We start from the raw sequence: 20915 nt of genomic DNA, 5'->3' as shown, positions 1-20915 counted from the left end.
AAACTTCTAACCTTATTACTATTCAGGAATGTGAGTCTACAAGGCTTCGACAAAATTACTTGCAATGTGTCGTATAATTTAACTTTTAAGTTTCAGTCCGTATCACTGTTGCATCATGTTATTTATCACAGATCCCAGCACAGATTCATTAACGGAAGCAAAAGAAGCAAAGTAGATCTTAGGCATGGAAAGGTGTCTACTCTGCAGTTTCCTTTCCTTCCAAATGAACTGTGGTTTTAAATTTTCTGTCTTTTCACACCAATGGTAGCATCTCAAAATGAAGAAGCCTATAAACGGCATAACATTTACTGAATTGTTTCATCGACTTGCCCTTAAGCATGCTGCCTGTTGTCACATGAACGCTTTGGGCAAACTGAACAGAAACCACATAGATAAAGAGATTTCTTCTAACTAAAACAAGCATGCACCTGGTTCCAGCATGAACTGTGACATTTCTGGACATGTTTACTTCAGATTAGGGTGCTTGTAAAATATTTCCTCTGTAAACGAATACCGTGTACGTTTTTTTTAAGTTAACAGTTAAAATGTAGTATTCGAGGGTATCTCAGGGTTTCTGAGTAAACTGTAATCTGAACTTTTTCTTTGCTTTCAATGGGAATTCTCAGACATCTGCAGGACTTTGGACTTCCGTGTACATGGACTGATCCATACAAAGGCTCAGGAGAGCCGTATGACCTCTATCAAGCCTCTTTCAATCTTAATCCCCTTCGTGCTACGATGTTCATTCAGGCTATCAACAGCAGCAAGGGTGGGGATGTTTTTTTTTTTGTCTTTTGTTGAGAATTTGAGCTTGCACGAGATGGCATGTTAGTACGCTTTGGTCCAGAAGCTATAAAATGTAAATTTTGTCAGTGAATAGATGGTGGGGGGGCCATAAATGGAGCATATAGATATATGGCCTAATTCAAATGGCCTAGCTGATTTTTACAACTTTTGTGTAGGCATGTTGAATGAACTTGTAACATACAGGTAAAATCTGGCATGAGTATGACTCTATTGCTTGATTTTTAATTTCGATTGCTTTTCTGAATGTTTAGATTGCATTCATGTGAAATCAGTTTGAGTCTTTATGGTTTTTGTAGATGGGTGGGGAGAAAATAAGCTGTACATCTGAACAGAGATCAATTTTCAGGAAAACTTGTTACTTGAGTATTTTTAGAATGGACTTTTTTTTTAATTGCACGAGACCGTGAATGTGGAAGCACCTGGTTTCTGAACGCCGTTGGTTCCTGTGTTTGCATGTTGCCTCGTTTTTCATAAATTTACTGTCACAGAAGTGGCAGCGGCAAGGAAGTGGCCGACTTGTGGCAGCATTTGCAAGTTTCTGCGCCTTTTATAAAAAGCAGGTCAGTGTTGCCATCTGAGCAGCAGAGCTTCTTGCAGTCTGCTTTTGGTTATGAGTTGGTAAGGTGTTTTGTCTTTTTGTAAAACACCAAAAACAAGTTTTTGACTATTGGGTACTTTTGTGCTCTAACGTAAAGTATGCTGTAATCTGTCGCAACACAAACTTAATAACAGAGCAGTGGCGTAATTTTTTTTTTTTGCACGCGCCAAGTGATGTAATTCAATTGCTTAACTAAAAATGTGCAGTTATGTCGAACCAGTGATGCTTATTTGTTTTAATTTGGCAAAGGTCTAGGTGCAGTAATCAAAGTAAAAGAGCCTTTCATATTTTAACACTGCACACATTTGTGTTATTAGTTTCAGTGTGTTGTGGTCATAGTAAGCTTCACAGTTTGTTGACAGTGAGGTCAGTTTTGGACAATTCTTCTGTTTTTGAGAACTCTGGTAACAGCTATACAGAAAGAGGTTGACTCAGCAGTTCAGTTTGTATTTGTTGGTTTTAAAAAAAAAAAAACTTGCCGTGCTTCTTCCATACCAGAGGAGGGTTTGTCTGTACTTTCTCAGAGTCTGCAAAACAAAGAACAGAATTTGTTTGATTTGAAAAGCTGCCTCTGTTTTTAAATTTGGTCATTTTCGGAGTCACCATTTTTCATCTTAATGTGTTTGTTGGGAGATATGTTTGAAGTAACGCCCTGAGCCTGATTGATTTAATTGCCAAGTTATTGAATTATTGTTAAACAGCCTTTGTTCTTAATTATGTTATCGTTACAATGAAGTTGAAATAGGAAACCCAACCAGGCTGAATCATTTACAGCTGGTTGGGTATGATCTTGTAATGGTACGATAAGACAAAACTGTATTTACTAAATGAATGTGAAATATTTAGTTCTTGCTCTGCACTCAAACCAGCAAGCGACAAGTAAGCAAGCCAACTTTAATAGCTGTGTACACTCACCAGAGCTATCGGTGCCATTTCTTTTCCACTCTCTTCCAAGGTTTATTTTCCTCATAATGTCTCTAAACTCAATTGAAAAGTCATGTATTACAGGATAAGAAGTTTTTGTTCTGTTTTTGCTTGTCAAACAATAAATAGGAACTTATTTTGGATAAAGTTTAGAGACTGAAGAAGAAACCTATCACGCGTGCTGTAGGACTGTCACTTCACTGTGTCGTATATAAACTTGAGAGAGCTTTGTCACTTGTTAGCGTGGCTGTAGAGTGAGGCAGATATTTTTAACTGTTGTGTTTGATGGTCTCCGTGCTTGATCAGGAGAAAACTAGCCATAACTGGATATAGTGCACCACAGACACTGCAGCGGTGTCACTGGCCAAAAAAATCTCTGGTGACCTTCACACCAGGCAGTGTTTTCTTCAGGCTGTCAGTGGTCAGTGATGAACTCCAGAGATTTGGCATCTGACTGTGGGTTATGCTCCTGTCAGAAAACAGCACAGTAGCTGCAAGCATACTGGCAGCTAAGTCCAGCAGATTTCACAGCAAGAGCAACTCCAGCGTCCACTACTTTGGAGTTCATTTGAAGGAATGAAGAATCCCACGTTAATGAAGTGTATGGGCAAAAAAAGACCCTGATTCTCTGTTTGCTGTCTTTTGGCAATGGCATGCGTCTTTTTGTTGGTGTTGTCATGCACATCTGCTAGCACGTTGCATTCCAGGTCCCTAACCTCATTTTCTCTATTAAAATATTCCCCAGTGTTGTCTGCAGGTTGATGCATCAATGTTGCCTCTCGTCAGTGATGAAATGGCAGATTTCTGTAGTCGTTATAGTCAGATGTGTACAGTGGTGCTTGAAAGTTTGTGAACCCTTTCGAATTTTCTATATTTCTCCATAAATATGACCTAAAACATCAGATTTTCACAAGTCCTAAAAGTAGATAAAGAGAACCTAGTTAAACAAATGAAACAAAAATATTATCCTTGGTCATTTTATTTATTGAGGAAAATGATCCAATATTACATATCTGTGAGTGGCAAAAGTATGTGAACCTCTAGGATTAGCAGTTAATTTGAAGATGAAATTAGTCAGGTGTTTTCAATCAATGGGATGACAATCAGGTGTGAGTGGGCACCCTGTTTTATTTAAAGAACAGGGATCTATCAAAGTCTGATCTTCACAGCACATGTTTGTGGAAGTGTATCATGGCATAAACAAAGGAGATTTCTGAGGACCTCAGAAAAAGTGTTGTTGATGCTCATCAGGCTGGAAAAGGTTACAAAACCATCTCTAAAGAGTTTGGACTCCACCAATCCACAGTCAGACAGATTGTATACAAATGGAGGAAATTCAAGACCATTGTTACCCTCCCCAGGAGTGGTCGACCAACAAAGATCACTCCAAGAGCAAGGCATGTAATAGTTGACGAGGTCACAAAGGACCCCAGGGTAACTTCTAAGCAACTGAAGGCCTCTCTCACATTGGTTAATGTTCATGAGTCTACCATCAGGAGAACACTGAACAACAATGGTGTGCATGGCAGGGTTGCAAGGAGAAAGCCACTGCTCTCCAAAAAGAACACTGCTGCTCGTCTGCAGTTTGCTAAAGATCATGGGGACAAGCCAGAAGTCTATTGGGAAAAATGTTTTGTGGATGGATGAGACCAAAATAGAACTTTTTGGTTAAAAAAAAAACATTAAAAGCATTGCCTTGTATTTAAGCTTTTAGGTTTCCATTTACAGTTGAATAAAAAAATATAATGCTATTACGCCCCAGGTAACTACATAAATGCTGTGAAGTGTTTGTTAGTTACAAGTCATTTATTTTTTTCTCCATCACAAATAAAGGTTGGAGATTAAAACTGCCCAACAAGTGTCAGAAGACTTTCCATGCCTTTTATTCCCCCCTCCCCCCCTTTTGAATTCCAAAATTGTGTCCTATGGTATTTTTGTTCCTTTGTTTCCAAATTGTCTCTTATGTGCAAGTTGCAATCATGTGATATTGTAGTTATTTATTTTTAATAACACCCTTTCCCAGGCTGATAAAGATCAGTGTGGTAACTCGTGTGTGTGGGGGGGGGGGTTGTTTTTTTGGCTATTTTGTAAATTACAGATGCAACTGTGTAAATTATTTTTTGATTGTTTTCTGCCAAATAATGGTTCAAATGGATGCTTGGTTTACCAGAGCGTATGAAATCCTAACAGCAACCTATATCTTCAGGGTGGTGGAATATTTTGCTGTCATCACAAAGCTATGTTTGTTTACTAAAGATAATTTTAAAATGTGATTCCTTGCATGTTACTATGTGTTTTGCAGCTGCCATCTGTCTTTTTCCTGGGGAAATATGGCAAAGGAAGGAATTTCTCTTGGGTTCAGGAGACTGAAATGTATGGGTTATTTTTTTTATCTTGCATCTTTGGTTGATTCGAAAACCAACAGCAGAGCAGAACGGACTTTAAACGAACACAAGATTATAAATTATGAGTCTGACTTGTTCAACAGGATTACATTATAATGCATACCTAATGTTTTGTTTGTACAGTAACTAGTATGTGGTGACCTTAAACGTGTTGGCGTAATAAATCTTGGGAACGGGAGGTGTAAGAATGCTGTTTCGTGTGTCTGAATAGACCGGTATGAGCCATCGGTGTGTTTTTGAAAGAATCTGTACACACTGGCATGATGGTATAGTTTCGGTCTGTACTCAGTAGTTGGTCGTTTACTTGATGATAATTCGGTAATCTATTCACTTGTCACGTAATGGATTGCTGAAAGGTGTTTTTTTTTTTTTTTTTTTTTTAATGAGAAACTCTATTTTGATGTTAAACGAGTATCTGTCCATAATAAGTGACGGGCAGTAAACTATTGAGGTGGATTATAAGGGGTGAGTCCTCCTTTTGTGGTCAGAAGGCACTTGAGGAATGTATGAGGACAGGCCACTGGAATGCGTGTGGCCTTAAGTACATGGTTTCAGGTGTATTTATAACTCCTCAGCCTATATTCATCAGTTTTATTTTTTTCCCCGATTAAATACTGTATATGGCTGTGTTATTAGTGGTGCAAGTTCTTTCAGGGCATCTTTGTTACGCGTGAAGAATTTAGCACAGACTAAATATGGGCCACTGTTCATCCTGTCTGAAGGGAAGCGTTTCTGAGAATTGACACTTCGTTGTCCCTTGAGTTTTGTTGAATATGCGGAATTCAAAGTGTTAAGTGTTTCTGTTCTCGCCAATTCAGGTTCCTCTTCCTGTAGCCAAGTTTCATTAATGTATTGTGCTGCTTTAACACAAACCTGACCACAAAACCTCCCAGCTGATACCAGGACATGGTTGAGTATTTTGGAGCTGGCACCGGTTGCTGATTATCTCAAGTTCTTTTATTTTTTTATATATATATCAGTCATCATGCTGAATAGCTTTTAAACGTTGCCAATTAAATGGATGTAAAAGGAAAAACGTTTTTCACCAAGGGTTTGTGAGGGTTTTTTTTGTTTGTGTGGGTTTTTTTTAAACTGTACATTCTTGCATTCCTGAATGAGTGTTGGCAACGGTTAACCTTTTAATCTTTCTTGGGACTGTCGGAAACAAAACGTCAGAGCTTTCGGTTTCGAGTCGAAACACCTTCAGGAAAAAGAATACAGAGTGAGATGTATGTTTTTTTATATCTTTCCAACTTGTCATTTTATTCATGTTCAGTATGTTCCCTTTGGAATGTGTATGTGCAGCGGTGCACTTTGAAAGAAGCAGTGTGTCCTGTCTGTTTGGTCACTGGCTGCGGCTCTTTTTCATCAGGATGATGGTGGAATTTAACCTCTCGAATGTGAGGGCAACTGTGTGGGTTGGTGTTGGGGCAACTGTGTGGATTTTGTGACTTGATTTGTACATGGTGGTGGTGTAAAGCAGCTTAAACTGGTCTAGGACCTTGGATGATGGCCATGGTAACATCCCAAATAAACCAGTGCCAAATTGTCAGTACGGTAAATGAACAATGGGGTATGTTTTTATAAATATGTTAATGTCAGCCTAAAGACGCCTGCAGCTTCGTACAGTATTTGTTGCTGTAATGAGAAATCTAGCCCACATGTTTTAATACAATAGTCTGCCTTGCTGAGTTAGAATAAGTTTCATCTCGCTGTAAAGTGACAGTAGGGCTGTAGTATTTTTATCAGGTTTATTTTGTACTGATGAAGTGTCTTGAATTTTAATTATTGGCACTACCAAAATGGCTATCAGTGATTTTGGTATGATTACAGGATGTTCAGACCCTTTTCAATTAGACATCTACAAGTGTGTGAGAAAACTGTAGTAAACTTTTTTTTTTTAATGCCTGTTAAGGCTTGTTCATTGTGGTTTTTGTTTTGTGAAAGGGTCTCACCTGGGCCGATACCTGCACATATGTGGACGTCATCATGAGTGCACTTGCACTTTAAACACAAACATGGGGGGGGAAAGTTTCCAGTTATTGGATATCTGGTGTGTGTCTGTGCACACTGTTATCAATGGGTTGTTTTGCCCTTTTGGTGAGCTTGGTGAATCAGCGATTAATGACCGCACTATCTCAAGAGGAACACTGTCACCTTGGCCTGAGAACATAGTTTGTGTACTTGGTCAGAAAGTTTGTCCTTTGCAGTCAGGGAAGGATGGGGTTTCTGGCTATGGGTATGTGGGCGGATGTTTTACCTTTAGGTGTGATTGGTATACAGTGTACACATCGGCGTATGGAAGCTGTTTTCTTCTGCTTGTCCTCTAATAAGATTAGACTCTTTGAATTGGGGTTGTTGTGACACTGAAGTTTTGACTTTGATATCAAGAGTCGGTTGCAGTATCTCAATTCTATAACAAAACAATACTTTGACGAATGAATGAATAAGACTGAAATTATTGAGCACCCAGAACTCCAAATTGTAAGCCCTAAATTACAACTAATCCCAGTTATAAATTAGCAATATCTCACTCTTTGAACCCGTCTTTTCCCAAAGTTGAAAGTGCTAAACCGGTTTTCATTAGCATACACAATGTGATTCATTTATGGGCAGGATGTGGTGCCAGCTTAGGGTTGGCCTTTTTAAATGCCAAGTTGATAGTCTCAGAAGATCTGTTGGGCATGCACTACAAAGCTTCTGAAATCCAGAAGGATTTTGAAAATGGGGTCTTTTGCCGTGTCCCCCAAGTGCACAGTGTCTCAATTTCAGAGCTGGGCATAGAGCATCTTGTTTGACTCTCTTGTGCCAAAGAAGTATCAGAAGGCTGAGGATTGACTCCTTGACCCTATCACACTACCAGGCTGCCATTGTGCATCAATGTGGATGTTTGCGTCCTGTTTTTGAAAACATTTCAAACGAATTGGGGATAAAGTGAGGGTTAAAATTTCTGCTGCTGAATCCAGCTCTAGGCCTAGTCCTAGCAGACGTGTATAGGTACGTGAGTTGGCGTGAGTCCTATCATCTTCTCTCATGCTGCTGTTCTTGCTGTCCCCCAGCCCAAGGCCACTAATCTCACCCAACCTATCCTTAGGCAGTCTGAGATAAAGCTTCACTCTACAGCTGCAGCCCTGTCCTGGGAAGGAGCTAGTCTATACAGCTGACTCAGATATTACCAGACATTTATACCCCACATTAGGCAATGGTTGGATTTGGGGGGAATCCAGGTGGTGTTGGTGGTGGTTGTTTTCCACCACACCTGTAACTTTCTGCTGACTACTTTTGTCACCAGTTGCCACAATAGTTGCTTTGCCGTAAGAAGGATAGGATTTTAAGCATGTTAATGTTATCATTTCTATACCCACAGTAGTGACTTGTATGATGGATGCTCCACGTGAACAGATTTTAAAAAGTGTTGTCTTTATGGTGAAGTCTTCTCAGAGATGTTTAGCATTTTTGGACAGTGTCTCGAGTGTCGACGCTGCTGACGGGCAGCGGTTAAACTGCTTTAAAGTTTTCTAACCAGACAAAATCTGTGGAGCAAAGGTCTTTGTGGGTTCTTGGTCACATAAGTTGTCCTGTGTTTTGTCTGATTATCTCGGGGGGGGAGGCAGGTAAGGGAATAACTTTATTCTATCTACATTCACTGGATATGAGCAGTCGTGCGCTCTGATTAGCTACTCTGCTACTAGGATATCGACTCATATACCATGAGTAGAGGAAAAACAAAATGGCAGTGTGTGTTGCTGAACCAACCAAGGACAAAATAAAAGCTCTACTTGAAAGCAAACCCCCCCCCCCCCCAAATTATCAAGTATTTAAAAGAAACAGAAATGGCTCAAAGAATAGTAGGGGGGTTCCTTCTCACCCCCCCCCCCCCCCCCCCCCATCCAATATCTCCTGTTCCACACTACAACCCAGTCGGTGGCAGTCATGCATCTAAGTTAGTTTGCCAACTGCCAAAAACCTTAAAGAAGAAAAAACACCCCCCCCCCAAAAAAAAAAATAAAATACAAATGTGGAGTAAAAGTATCTGATGGTAAGAATGTTCCCCCCCCAAGAATTATAATTTTTTTTCACAAATTGCTACTGTCATTTGACCAGTTTGTTTACATTCTAAGAGGAAATTTTGTATAAAGTTTTTACTTGTTTGCTGAATAAAAATGCTCTTTCTCAAAATCCAGTGAATGTGGATAGAGTAAAACAGTTATTCTACTCAATCTGATCATATATGACTTGCAACTGACTCGGCGCTGCGTGCCTCGTCAGCCATCAGCTCATGTACGACGAGATTGAGTGGAATAACTGTTAAATATGCTGTATCTGCTATTTCTTGCATTATAACAGGAACTAATTGTTTTGCAGATGTTCCATACCATTTAAACGGAACTCTCTAAACAAATAAAATATGCAGTATGATGTTCTCCAATTTTAAAGAAAAAATGTGAGCGTTGGAGAATTAACGTGATCTAAGAGGAGTGAGACACTTTGGGGTGTTAAGGGGAAAAAGTGGTGACAATAATACCCTGTCCACACTAGGGATTTTGTACCGATACGATACTATTTTCGTACTGCGACACCTGTCCACACTAGCAACTATACCGGTACTGTAGCGGTATAACTGTATCGGTACGAAACCCACAAATGTATGGGTTTTGTATCGGTACTGTAGCGCTTCGCTGTAGTGTGGACAGATGAAGCGGTTCTGTATTGATACAAATATAATGCGCATGCGCAATGAACCATTCCTACTTCTTCTGGGTTATTCATACAATGCAATACGCACGTGCTTTCCAGCTGTAAATAAAACGTCAAAATGGCTCAAAACGACCGTGGAGCTACATGGAGCAAAGACGAAGTTGTGTGTGTTTGGAGCTTTGGGGAGACGAGCGATGCCAGGAACAGTTGACAACTGTCGAGTGATCTCTGCCGCCTCATGGGCGAAGATGCGGCCGGTCGTACTCCGGAGCAGTACTTGGTAACCACGGAAACATTTCGCGCACGCGCATTTCAACTACCGTGAAAGAAAACCGCAAACATTTCTCGCTAGTGTGGACAGATGCACTAAACTGTACCGGTATACTTTGTATCGATACAGTTATACCACTATCGTACCGGTATGTATATGTGAACACAGCTTAAGGCCCTGTCCACACGGCAACGGATTCAGGTGACTCCGATACAATTGCTTAGCGTTTAGGCCTGGTGTCCACACGGCACCGGCGTTTTGGGTGCCCAAAACGCAATCTTTTTGAGAACGAGTTCCAGACTGGAAAGATCTGGCAACGTTGCCGTTGTGAAGTCGCCTGGATGAGTAGAACGGATTTGTTTACGATGACGTCACAACCACACGTGCTTCACGCCGGGTAGAAGTGTAACGAACTCGATGCGAGTTGTCAACAAATCCTATAACTTGGTTCATGAAACGTGCTTACAAAATATTTTCACTGTGAATATTTATTGTGTAATGGTGCAAAGTGAGAGAGAGAGAGAGAGACTCTGCCCTTAGGGCAGAGTCAATCCCGCCAGCAAAAATAGGGAAAAAAAGGAGCGATCTCACCTCTTCAGATGTTGATTTAAGTCCGACAATACATTCCTCAAAAAGGGCGTAGAGTAGAGGTCTGCGCGGGTCGGATTTTTCAGTCCCGCTCCCACCCACGCCCGCATTATGCAGTCCCACTCCCGCCCGCGCCGGCAAAGAATTATGATTTTCAGTCCCGCTCCCGCCCGCGCCCACAAAAAAATTACGATTTTCAGTCCCGCTCCCGCCCGCGCCTGCCATGTTTTGTCCCGCTCCCGCCCGCAAATCCCGCATGATGCAGATGTTCGCGTTATTTCTCAGGAAAGTTCTTGTCTTGACACAACGTGATGGTGCCCCGCCCCCTACTTTGAGTGGATTTCAGCATAAATATCTACAGCTCACGTTATTATTTACCTTGTTTCGGAATTCAGCATGTAGTATTTCTAATAATAATAATAATAATTAGTGCTGTCAAACGATTTAAATATTTAATCGTGAATCTCAAATTTATCATATGAGAAACCATTGTAATTCTCTGATCAGCATAAAAAAGTGAATGGGCTTGTTTTGTAACAATTTTTTTTTTTTCCTTTATTACAAAGCAGAGCGAGCAAGAGAAGTGAATTGATTTACTGCTTGAGTTAGTCTACAGCTTTAATCAGAGAGACATGTTACACAGTGACGGTAGGCTTGAGTCAATGCTATCCCAGAAAGCCTTCCTGTAATATGCAAATTTGGCCGCCTCTGATTGGACAGCCAAATTTGCATATTACAGGAAGAATTTCTGGGATAGCATTGAGTCAAGCCTACCGTCACTGTGTAACATGTCTCTCTGACTAAAGTTGTAGACTAACGCAAGCCGTAAATCACTTCACTCATGGTTCTCTTGCTAGCTGGGTGTGAACTGTGAGTCATTAGAGTGATCAAAGGATTTCCCATTAGGGTGATCAATGGCAAATTTAAGATGCCATTCCTCTGGCAATCTAACTCTCTCTGCAAATTTAGGCATCTTAAAATGTTTTTATTAATGCCAAATAAAATATCCAGCACAAATTATATATGATGGACGTAAATTAATAATTTATACATTTTATTTCAAACACATTTTTAGTTAGCGGGACTGCAGCTTATCACCGCTCCCACCCGCGCCACATATGTGCACTCCCGCTCCTGCCCGCGCGCGCATATGTGCACTTCCGGTCCCGCCCGCGCCCGCAATGAGCTTTCAAAATTTGTCCCGCGCCGCACTGCTTTGCGGCGGGTCCTGCGGGACTCCCATGGGAGTGCAGGGCTCTAACGTAGAGGAGCAAATTAATCCATCAACATTTATTCCGGACCATTTAAAGACGCCGCCTTCCGCGTAGAATCATACGTCATCCTCGCCGCCATATTGGATAGGTCAAAGCGGAGAATAAAGATTCATGTGCTGCGTTGAACTGTACCAACAGGTTATCGTCCAAACGAGATCACATGGGATTACCTTTCACAGGTGAGAAACAACAAATTAATCCATCAACGTGTAGCATTCAATTTATTCCGGACCATTAAAGACGCCACCTTCCACGTAGAATCATACGTCATCCTCGCCGCCATTTTGGATAGGTCAAAGTGGAGAATAAAGATTAGCTGCGTTTAACTGTACCAACAGGTTTGCTGTCCAAACGAGATCACATGGGATTACCTTTCACAGGTGAGACTGGAAAAATACTTTTCATTGTATTTGGTCATTATAATGTAATTTTACAAACAGATTTTCCTGGCTTTGTGGCTAATATGAAGTCTCGCGCATAATAGTTTATGCGCATGCGTCCTTACTACTTCTATTGTTCTGGTGTCTCCGAAGGGACCGTCTTACAGCGCCCCTAGAGGTGTGGCATGTGTATTGCATCGTTTTCAGCAAGCGTTGCGTTGCTATATGGACCTGATATTTTACTGATCGTTGCCCATTTGGACGCGATATATTTTTAAATAACATCTCGTTGCCGTTGTCGTGTGGATGTAGCCTAAGAGTAACTCAGCTTGGTGTTGGGCCTCATTCCTTACTTATTTTATTACTTGCTCATTTTAGGATGGGTTTTGGTTTTTTAAATGATGAAGCCTAGTTCTCATTATCTTTCTGCCTCCAACCTTCTCCTAATTAAACTGTTGCCTGTGAGGAACTAGTCATGCAATACCTTTACATGCTATAAATTCTCACCCTGACTCCTTGAGTATCTGAGCAGCCTGTGGATGTGTTTCACCATAAGACACAGTACAGCTCAAGTGCCTTGGAAGGATTTGTAGCTTAAATTGAAGGGATCTGTGGGGGATTAGCACTCTAGAGTAGGGCATTTTAGCCCTTCCAAAGCCCCTTAATCCCCCATGTTTTTTACAAGCAAAGGAGAAGTGGAGCAAGGTATTGAGGAAAAAGGCTTCTCAGGCCATTTTTGATAAACACACCAAGCTTATGTTATCCCTTTTGTAAGATCACAGATTTATGTAGAATTAATTCTCTTGAAGTGTACATTCTTAGAGTTGGAGTTTACTACACTTACTACTACACAGGAAGCATGGTTCATGCAGCTTGTTTAACTGTCATGCTAATGTTACAGTCACGTGTTGTGAATAAGGAGAATACCCTACTTCAAAAATTGCAAAGTCATCATTCCTGGAGTTGTAGCTCCCCCATTACTTATCAACTGTTTTGGACTTGTGCGTTCTCTCTGTTCGTAGATAGTCGTCCTCATTATCATGCATTATCACACTATGCAAGGAGACGGCATCCGAGCTGTTTTCCCAGCTGCACAGAGCAGTCTATGAAGAAGGGCGAGTAAGGAGCAGATAATGAGGACACTGAGAAGTGTGTGGAACACAAAGAAGAGTGACACTGGTACTGCGCGTACTCTGAACTCTCTGCTAGTTAATGAGAAGCTGCATTTCACAGAACATGGAGCTATTTCTGAGAAGTTCCCGTTTTTTCGTTTGTCTGTTCACTCAGCGTACAGCTGGTGTGTGTGTGGCTGGCAAGGTGGATTGCGTGGTGACGGTTTGTAACACAGGAGACGGCTCCTAGGGGTTTGCCTTGGTGCGAGTGAAAATAAAAATAACTACTAGAAGATGCCAGCACTGTTAAAACACCCACAAAACGCTGCATGCAGCTGGATGAATTAAAATTTTCATTTCACACTTGTATTCAGATTTGGGCTGTTTTCTATGGTAAATCCTGCAAGACAGTGAGAGAGGAAAGCTGAATATGCTCTAATAAACTGGTAAATATACTTTTAATTGGCAAAATGAAAACCCAATAACTATATGCTGTTGTCCTATCGGAGGCCCAAATCTCATCTGGTGTAAGGAAATCTTTAAACAAAGGATGCAGCATGATGATTATTTTTTTAAGGCAAATTTGTATTTTATTTCCAGCGTGACTGTGACTTCAAATTTGAGGATTACAGAAAAATTAAATATTTATTGATGTAATACATGTACCTTCGCAGTCCACTTTAAGAGGAATACTTGTGCACCTTGCTCATGTAATTAGCCAATCATGTGGCAGCAGAGCAGATACAGGTGAAGAATTTAAGTTAATGTTTGAATCAAACATCAGAATGTGGAGGAATATGTGATCTCGGTGACTTTGACCGTGGCAAGGTGGTTGTTGTCGCCAGATGGGCTGTTGTATTTCAGAAACTGCTGATTAGCTGGGAATTTCATGCACAGTGGTCGCGAGAATTTAGAGAGTGGTGCATAAAACAAAAAATATCCAGTGAAATAACTGCTTTTTAATTTTTGATTTGCCCAGCTTCTCCCCCCCCCCCCCCAGTTTTCTTTCCAGTTTAGTCAATTCCTACCCATCAGGCAGTTGCCAACCAAGGAGGGCTTATCACATGCTTCCTCCAAGGTACCTGAAAGGTACATGTTCACACTGCTGCTTATGCAATGTCAGGGAGCAGCTGAACGCATTTGGAGGAAAGCGCTATCCACCCACTTCTGCATGTATGAGTCAACAGATCCTCATGATTGGCTAGTGTCACTGTGATTTAGTAGTGCAACATACTCTCTCCACATCAGAATTATTGCGCTCGTGTTCTTGGCCACGGATAGCTATAGCATCATCAGGATTCAAGCTCATGATCTCCGGATGATAGGGTGACGGCTCTTCTTTTGTGCCACTCAGGAAATGCCTTAGAAATACCTTGATGAGAGAGGTCAGAAGAGAATGGCTAGTCTGGTTCAAGCAGACAGGAAGTGTCCGATAACTCAAATAATCACTCTTTACAACTGTGGTAAGCAGAAAAGCATCTCTCAGTGAAAACTCTAGGGCATGACTACTGTCAGGTCAAAAGTGCTTTAAGGAAAGGCATTTAAACGTGACGCTAAATGGGGTGATACATTTATCACTTGGTTATTTATCATTTGTTAGGATGTGTTGATTTTGGGGGTGTAATGGTTAGCACTGTCACCTCACAGCAAGAAGGTTTTGGGTTTGAGCCCAGCAGCTGACTGGGGCCTTTCTGTGTGGAGTTTGAAAAGCTTGTTAAATTTCTACTCCTTTTGAATTTTCTATATTTGGTTAAGTGTATGTGGTCCTTGTGAGTGTGGCATTACAATTTATATAATATAGTACATCTCGTGATGAGTTTTACCCATAAACAGTGTGAGAGATGTTCATTTCACCCTAAAGACTTGCCATTTCCCTTCATGCACACATCACTTGCCTCTACATCGGTGCAGTGTAGAAGTATAATTACAGGAAGACTTTGCAAATGTGGCAGTTTGATTTGCAAGAGCTGCCAGCAGATCAGAGGAAATATTGAAAGGCTCAGGCTAAACAGCTGCAGCCCTGTTTACTGGATGGTAAGCTGAATTTTGCTATGTAAATGTGTTCCTGACGACCCTATTAATTTGCTTAAGTACGGTGGTGTGTGCGTGCGCGCGTGCTATAAAAGCATGTCTTGTATCTCAGTTGCCCTGTGGGAGTACTTTAGGCTTGGTTATCCTCTTTGAACCGGTGCTTTAGGTGGGGCTTTGTTGCAAGTTTGAGAATGTTCCTCTTGATTTTCGTAACCCGGGTTTCATCCGCCTTGTCTCCTTTGACGCAATCACATGACCTTGTACCTTACTCTCTATTTAAACCGATCTGTTTGACTGTGGGCCCATCATTCAGTGGCCTGTTTTGGAAGTAGTTTTTTGAGTCCACCCTTTCTTCTATGAATTTATAAGGTCACAGTCTAACCCAGGTTCTCTGAAGTTCTTTCATAGATGTTTATTGTCTGTGAAATATGTCCAAAAGGCCAAGAATGACTAGACAGCTTTTCCACAGTGCCTGTTTTGTGCTGTTTGTATGTCTGTCCACTGGTTTGTTTTCTTCTTTTTTTTTTTTTTTCCTCGTAAATAGTATGTGAGTGTGAAACAGGCTGGAAAGCTTTCCTCCTCTGTCCCCAACCAAGTCCCCCCTGCCTGTATTGGGCAATATGACTGTAGATCCAGTAACACCAGTTGTAATTCTTTGTAAGATGTGGATTTTGTCCATACTGTTATACTAAACACTTGTGTTGTGGAAGTAAAGCAATATAATTACACCTAATGGACCCAGAATGTGACACGACAGAGCAAAAGTCTGAAAGATGTGGAAACTTTAAAGAATGTGATTTTATCTATTGCGGTGGTTGTGACATTTGCTTGCACTGTCATCTTGTTGTTTCAGCCACTCTGAGCTCTGGTCTATGAAGTACCGTCATTGGTTAGTCAGTAATCAAATTTATGTTGATGGGGGAGTTAAAGACTCTGAACGGTTCCACTGAAACCTCAGTAAGATTGATGGCTTAGGTGGTGTTTACATTAGACCGTATCCGTCTCATTTTCGTCACGGATGCACTGTCCGTGCACATTAAAACGCCGGGAAACAACTCCACAGGCGGAACAACTTGAATCCGCCAGGGCCCACGTATTCAACCCAGGTCGTATCTGATCCGGTGCTGTGTAAACATTGAGGAACGAGGATACGCTGTGCTGAGCTCTAGCTGACGTCGTCATTGGACAACGTCACTGTGACATCCTGATTCGCTGGCGTTGGTCATGTGACGCGACTGCTGAAAAACGGCGCGGACTTCACTTCCTGCTATTGTTTCCGCCTTGTATCACCTTTTTGTTTTTCATTAAAGAGTATAAAAGTATGAAAATACTGCAAATAATGATGCAAATACTGCCCATTGTGTAGTTGTGATTGTCTTTAGGCTTGCCATCCTTCCACTTGCAAGTGGTGAGTGACTTGCGCATGCCCAGTATGCACTGGGATCACACACACAGCGGCTCAGTCCCGAATCACTGCTCGTGCGCTTCACTCGCGCGCTCTGTGAGCTGTGCAGGGCTGGAGTGCGCACCTTCCAGAGGGCACTCGCTGTTCAGGGCGGAGTGATTTGGAGCGCAGCCGCTGAGGAGGAAGTGCTGAGCCGCACTGAGGTTATTTACACATTTCAACTTACATGCCGTCTAATTAGTCATGTGATTAGCGTATCCGTGTATTGGCGTTGCTGTGTGCACGCGAATTGTGTATTGGCGTTGCTGTGTGCACGCGAATCGTTTTAAAAACGTTAATCTGATGATCCGCTGATACGGTCTAATGTAAACCCCACCTTAAATCACTTGTAGAGGTGCTCAGCTTCAGTTATTGGAAAATACTGATATGTCTGTCAACAAAATAACGCAAGCATCTGTTTTGGCACATTTGTATATCTTTATAGATTGCAATGATGCTCGTTTTCATACAGAAACAGGAGCATGTATAGTATTGTACCCTTGCACGTCAATTTTTCTCAATTAATACGCAACAGATGTGACATGGATGTTGGTATCGATCATAAACAGCACGAAACATGACCATTTTTATTTATAGAAATAAACGCGGATTTATATCCTCTAATGGTTGTTCATTCCAGTGTAGTAGACTGCTAAAGAGCCAACTTGACTTTCCTTGGGTTTGTCTTTTTACAAGTTTTAATAATGTTTAATGTGCAGGATCACTTATTTATTCAACTGATCTTTTTGAGCCGTACATGCCACTACTACATGGTATGTCTGTCTTTGTCTTTCAGGCCATTATTAAAAAATGTTCTGTTTCTGGTCCACCAGCCGGGTGAGTGCCGTTTGTGCGGTTGAATTGTTCTTTTTTTTTTTAACGCCGGTTTTTCGACATTTTTTTTCGGGTTGGTAAATCTAAAATCGAACTTGACATTTACACATTCCCAGGGCTTTCCACTAAGGCTCATACTAGCCAGTAGGGCTGCACGATTATGGAAAAAATGATAATCACGATTATCTTGATCAAAATTGTAATCGCGATTATTAATCACGATTATTCTTGATGTTAGGGAAATCACTTAAATTTTATTTCACTATATTCAAACAAACAATATGAACAGCTTTCAGTGCAGAATGAAATTTAAAAGAGAAATTCTGATTTCCAAATGACAAATAAATGAAATTTATCCAAGAAATTACCAAAGGATGAAGGAACTGAAAACTCAATTGCAACAATTACATAGCATTATACTGAGGCCTACAAGTTTTTAGCTAGAAAGACCAGCCTATCAACATGCTCTTGCTTTAAACATGAGCGAAGGCAGGTCACAACATTGCCTCCAGTGCTAAATAGTCTGTTGTTCCGACATAGTTAGCTTTTCTCTCTCACCTCAATCGGTTACCTACTCTCACGCTATCACCCCTTGAAGAAGAAACAGCTGCACTGAAGCTCTGCGCACTTGGCCAGTGTTGCCAGATACTGCTAACGTTTTCCAGCCCAAAATATGTTCAAAACCCGCCAAAAAGCACTTAAAACCGCACAATCTGGCAACGCTTGGCTTGCTTGCTTATTTAGGCGGAGTAATGAAACCTTACATGCGTCGGTTCGGCCCCTAATGGTTTGGCGGAGTACTGGTCAAAAAGTGCTTAGATATACAGTAGAGCCTGCATTTTAAATGGAAATAAATCGCGATTTTCATTTAATTTAATCGTGGCAGCCAAAATCGCGATTTTCGATTAAATTCGATTAATTGTGCAGCCCTACTAGCCAGCCATGACAAATAAGTAGCCAGCCGGGGGGGGAGTAAACACAAAATAAACTCCTGTGCATGCAGTTCCCAGGGTTAAATGTATTTTCCACAGACCACTTATTTATTCACTTTACTCAAATACAAAGTAAAATGGCATTAAATCTTCTTTCTTTTCTTGCGTATTGCATCATGAGGCGTTCCTGGCTTGTGAATCTCTTATTTTTGGTGCATGACACATTCACGCAGCTGAGCATGCTATGAATTAACAACGACAACGGTCTGCAGTGGGGCTACACAATTAAACACTCAGCCAACATTTCTCCATTTGTGTATGAAAATAAACTCCAACCACTCAGTTTGGTTTCATTTACAACCAACGGTGTCTTTTGATGTCAGCACGTAATTGAACGAGAGAAGACTGGTTTACCAGAGACAAAATAAGCGTTATCTCTGCTTCTGTTCCCTCCCCGACACACTACTGCCTCCGCCGAGTGCGCGCGCACTCTGAACTGAATCAGCTCTGCGCATGCGCCGTGCGGCACAAAAAAATGGCAGCCACCATGAAGGAAGCAGATCCGGAGTTTTAAATTTTGCTTAAGTGTGAAATCACAAAATGGTATTCTAGCGAACAACAAAATAGTAAAGATTCAGAAAAACAAATCATTCAGTGATCATTTTAATAGTGTAATTTCATCCGAACTAGGCCTAACGGTCGATTTAGAACTACAAAAAGTCCGTGTGTCGGACATTTTAAGTACCTTTTTGTAAAAGTTTTGCAAATGTTTCAGTCAGCATTTAAAATGCTAACTTAGTTTTTGTACAAGTTTCAGTTGATTAAACTGTCATTTTATTAAATGTGTCTGTTTTTGTAATAAAGTACTGAAAGAAAAAGCAAACAGCATTGCGATTTCTTATCCATATATATATATATATATATATATATATATATATATATATATATATATATATATATAAAATTTATTTATTTATTTATATTTTAGTGCTGTCAAAAATGTCGCGTTATTAACACAACACATAACTTGACTCAATTTTAACGGCGATAAATTTTTTTTTATCGTGAGATTAACGCTCTGTGACATGATGTAGGTTTTTCATAAGCTTTTGAAACTGCCAGGAACTTGGAACAGAGACTTGGCTTAGAAAACCAATAGCAGCTGGACTGTAATGCCACGCCCCGCACAGCCAGAGTCCTCTGCCCCCCCCCCAAAGAACCAGCGCGGGCAGGGCGCGCTAGTAGAGATGAGATTTATGGCTCTTTGATGGGATCCGCATCTTTGTGATCCGTTCTTTGAAAAGAGCCATTCAAAAGACTGGCTAATTTGGCTCTTTTTAAATATTTATTCAGTTTTAAGAAGACAGCGTCTAAAGAAGCCAGATCCCTCTGAACTGTAAACTCAGTGCTATCCCAGAAATCCTTCCTGTAATATGCAAATTTGGCCGCCTCTGATTGGACAGCGCGACGCATCAACAGGCAGAAAGTGTAAAGTACAAAATGTGTTAAGTGAGCTGAAACAGTAAAGATCAGATTCAATGCAATATTTATCAACGAACAACTTAAACTTAATATAATAGTGTACTTTATATTATAATCAAGCATGTCAAGCCTACCGTCACTGTGTAACCTGTCTCTGATTAGAGTTGTAGACTAACTCAAACAGTAGATCATTTCACTCATGGTTCTCTTGCTAGCCCCGCGCCGGTGCTCGGCTTAGGTTTCACTTTGCAGTGGCTGTGTCAAGACGTGTTATGCTTTGCAATAAAAAAAAAAAAACATTGGTACAAAGCAAGCCCATTCACTTTTTTATGCTGATAAGAGAATTACAATGTTTTTTTATGTGACAAAAATGTGCGATTAAATTGCGATTAATCGCGAGTTAACTATGACTGTCGCGACATTAATCGCGATTAAATATTTCAATTGCTTCACAGCACTTATATATATATCCCTCCCGACTGAATTTTTTTGCTCACCCGGTGGACAGGAAACGGATTTTTTTTTAAGGATGGCCTCAGTCTCTGTTTATCAGTCTTTCCTCAAATAAGGAGACTGTAGAGTGCATTGTCAGTAGTGTACTGCTCCTCGGCTGTGGCAGTGAAATTAATGTAGGGCTTTACGATTTCAAAGCATTTTACTGAGTTTCATATCTAATACTTCATGTAATAAGTAGGATATGGACACCTGACAGTCACACCCAAATGTGCTTTTTGAACATCCCATTCCAGATTTAGTCCCCTCTTTACTGGTATAATCTTCACTCTTCTGGGAAGGCTTTTTATGAGGTTTTTGAGTGTGACGATGGGGATTTGTGCTCGTTCACAGCCCTAAGAGCTTTAGTGATGTCAGGTACTGATGTTGGATGAGGAGGCCTGGGGCACAGTCAGCATTCCAGTTCATCCCAAAGGTGTTCAGTAGGGTTGAGGTAAAATCTCTGTGCAGGACACTTAAGTTCTTCCACTGTAAACTTGGCAAGCCGTGTCTTCATGGAGCTCACTTTGTGCACAGCAGCCTTGTCATGCTGGCACATATTTGGGCCTCTAAGTTCCAGTGAAGGGAGATTATAATGCTGCAGCATACAAAGGCATTCTATACCATTGTGTGCTTCTAACTT

At 40.9% G+C, this 20915-nt stretch overlaps 1 protein-coding gene across 2 annotated transcripts in view; it reads left to right on the top strand.

Moving 5' to 3' along the window:
- Nucleotides 1–20915, top strand: part of ptp4a2b (protein tyrosine phosphatase 4A2b) — a 38797-nt gene that overhangs the window by 4269 nt on the left and 13613 nt on the right. The window lies entirely within an intron of this gene.

Source organism: Neoarius graeffei, chromosome 16 (assembly GCF_027579695.1).
Source record: "Neoarius graeffei isolate fNeoGra1 chromosome 16, fNeoGra1.pri, whole genome shotgun sequence".
Taxonomy (NCBI): domain Eukaryota; kingdom Metazoa; phylum Chordata; class Actinopteri; order Siluriformes; family Ariidae; genus Neoarius; species Neoarius graeffei.
The sequence above is the reverse complement of the archived record's forward strand: the minus strand, read 5'-3'. Positions and strand labels throughout refer to the sequence as shown.